The following is a 2,974-nucleotide window of genomic DNA, read 5'->3' on the forward strand; positions in this document are numbered from 1 at the left end:
GGGGGCGGGTGTGTTAAAAGGGAATCGTCAATCGAATCGTTGGCATCGGTAAGTTTCATTCGCTCATTGGATATTTCCAATGCCAAGGCAAGGCAATCCGGTATCAGGTCGGATACACACGTGCGTCCTGTCATCCCCTTTGCTGCGACACGTAATGTAAATTCTCTAGTTGAATGAAAGACGCGAAGGAAAAAACGTGTTGATTGCTTTGGGAATCGTGGGGAATCGTGGGGAAAACCGTTATGGCGCGCGGGGTCCCGTGCGAGCCGATCTTTGACATCAGCCCGCCTGCATTAATCTGTGCTTTAGCGAACCAATTTAAATATCAGGCTCGCAGTCAACGCAATTTTATATAATTTCCGATATCTTGATGACGCGTGGGTGGATGACTTTAAGAGAGTCCCTTGAACGCGTACTTGGCGTACTACGACGGTGCGCGGCGTCGGCGTCGGTTCCCTCCGCTCCTCGTACGCGGTGTTCGTGATGTCACGATATACACGATATACCGTCCAACGTAGACGCACGCGTCCGTGTGCCTACGTATACATTTAATTTTCTCTCTGAACGTGCCCGTGCACACTCGTGCATATTGAGGCGGTTAAGCGCAGCACATTTGCTGGACAGTCGGAGCTCATCGTTCGTGTGTACCAATCCGGTCGCGGAGGGAAGCGGGAAGGAATCGTGTGTGCGTCGTGCCTGTACAGTGTCGGCCGACCGTGTGTGCTCGCTCCGTCGCTCAGTGGGACTCGGGTGTGCGTGCGTGCGTGTGGGACCTTGAATCAAGCAGCCTTTGTCGCCGCGCGAGACTCCACCGCGGCACCACGAGGTCGGCGAAAGTGTACCCGGAGCTTTTTTGCTCGGTGCCGCCAACGGAGCTTTTTTTTTTTACTTTTTGACCCGAACCACCCCGCCCCCTTGCAACTTCGGCGTCGCTCTCTCTCTCTCTCTCACTCTCTCTCTCTTTAGCGCGCGCGCCATTTTCGTTTCGCAACGCCGGAATTAGCGGCTGGGAGAAAGAGACGTTATCGGAGATTTACGTCCTCGGGATGGGCAGCGCGAGCGGAGGAGCATTGCCAAAAATTGGACAGGGATCCCTTTGAGTTTTCTCGGCGATGGATGACGCAGCCTGTTCGCCAAACCTGCACTGTGGGAAATGGAAAAGTGAGGGAGAGCACCGAGTAGCCGGAGTCTCGGTCTGCTCGATGCACGAAAGTCTGGCGGTTTGGCTGTTTGGCCGTTCGCAACGTAGCAGCTACGTTTGGCGAACGAATTCGGGGAATTTGCCGTCTCTCGCGTAACGCGCGAGTCTCCGTCGGTTGGCGATGTACTTCGTGGAGCGAAAATTCGCGCGTGCTGTCCCTGATGTCGCCGAGAGCCGGCAAAGAATCCCGACGTGTCGTGTAGTCGCACTGGGTATAGTGCGACGGAGCGTACACTATGGCAGGCTCACAACGCGCGACGCGGTATTGAATTTTTGTGCGTATGCTACGGTCGATTCAGCGAAAGTGCATATAGCGAGCATCTGCGAGCGCCAAGCGGGAGGGGTTGAGCGAACTTTTCTCTCGCAGCCGTGAAGGGCACGTAAAGATGCCGAGGTTAATCGCGCACTTTTTTTCTTTTCTCTCTTTTCCCGAGAGATGATCTGTTTCCTAGGAATTTCGGGAATTTCGTACCATTGCCAGGATTAAACTCATTTTGAAAAAGCATTTTAATGTGTTCTCTGCGAGAGGAGCGTAACACGGGAAGCGGACCGAGAAAGTTGAACGCGTGTTCCCAATGGCCCTGGGTCCTTTGCCAACGAGGAAATATAGGCAGCTTTATTTTTCGTCCTTTTCTTTTTTTTTTTTTTGTTGTTTCCTCGTTTTTTTTAATGGGAACCCGAGAGAGGGGCGTACGCGGCCCAAATAAGGGTAGTAAAACCGTGTGACGTGGTAGGGGCGCGTACCCCCTCGGCTCTGACCAACCTTCTTTATGGTGTCGTCCGACGCTCGCGCTTTTAATGGGGCTTTTCGAAACGAAAGCTTCGGTCCGCCGTGTAATTTCTCCTCCCCTCCTTTGGCCCTCTCTCCCGACTTTCTCTCGTGCGCGCAGATAGAGAACCGAAGGGGAAACACGGGGAGCGAGAGTAGAGAAGCTTCGTGAGCAAGAAGCAAGTGAGCAGGATGAAGTCAGGATGGAGTCAGGATGGAGTCAGGATGACCCGGAGGGCTCGCTCTGTGACTCCTCGGCTGAGTATAGCGGAGCGAAGATTCGAGAGGACTAGTTGGCCCGATCGTTATTTTCCATATACCGGGTGAGACGCTCGATCGTCGTTCTAAAAGATTATCGTCTTGGTACGGTCACGCAATATCGCGGCACAGTGAGTTTCGCGACCTTTAAAGACTAAAGTTCACGTTATACAGTGTGGACGATTTATGGACGGTAGGAAAGTTCAATTGCCTATGACTCCACGGGGTCCTTAAAGATGTTTTCGCAGCGGTACTCTCATAATAACAGTAATGGTGCTGTGCTCCCAGTAGTGGCGCAGACCCAGGACCAGCAGCAGCAGCAGCAGCAACTGCTCGGCCCTGCGTGTACACGACTGGACGCAAACTCCAGAACGGAGAAAGAGAGAGAGAGAGAGAGAGAGAGAGCGACAAAGTGACGGAGCTTTCCTCCATCATCGCGCAGATCCTTAACTCCTGCTGGACCTTCGACGCCTTCTCACGGAATTAATAACAGCCCCGTTAAAAAGCTTTCGTGTTGCGGTAAACAGAAACATTCTCGATTCTCCGGCAGCTCCGGAGCTTCTCTTTCCCTCGTGGTTTGTCGACCTTTGCCGCGCTGGCGCTCTCACGCAAGCTTTACAAGCGAAAGTCCCGAACGACAGTGCAAGTTTCCAGCGATAGCGAAAGCTCCAACATCCACAGCTGTAAAGCTATTACGGCAGCCAGCCAGTGAGGCAGGCTGGCGGCCGGAGTCTGGTTCGCCGAGG

General features: G+C 53.4%; 1 protein-coding gene across 8 annotated transcripts in view; it reads left to right on the forward strand.

The window, feature by feature from the left end:
- The window catches only part of LOC107274493 (DNA N6-methyl adenine demethylase), a 65,643-nt gene that overhangs the window by 3,259 nt on the left and 59,410 nt on the right, over positions 1 to 2,974 (forward strand). Inside the window, exon 1 of one of the 8 annotated variants that reach the window (XM_025091740.1) lies at positions 30 to 48. The exons of the other annotated variants lie outside the window; for them this stretch is intronic. The gene's annotated coding sequence lies outside the window, so the exon portion shown is untranslated. Of the gene's footprint in view, positions 1 to 29; positions 49 to 2,974 lie in introns of those variants that run through there. 8 annotated transcript variants of the gene reach the window in all.

Source organism: Cephus cinctus, unplaced genomic scaffold, assembly GCF_000341935.2.
Source record: "Cephus cinctus unplaced genomic scaffold, Ccin1 Ccin1_scaffold3202, whole genome shotgun sequence".
In the NCBI taxonomy this organism is placed as follows: domain Eukaryota; kingdom Metazoa; phylum Arthropoda; class Insecta; order Hymenoptera; family Cephidae; genus Cephus; species Cephus cinctus.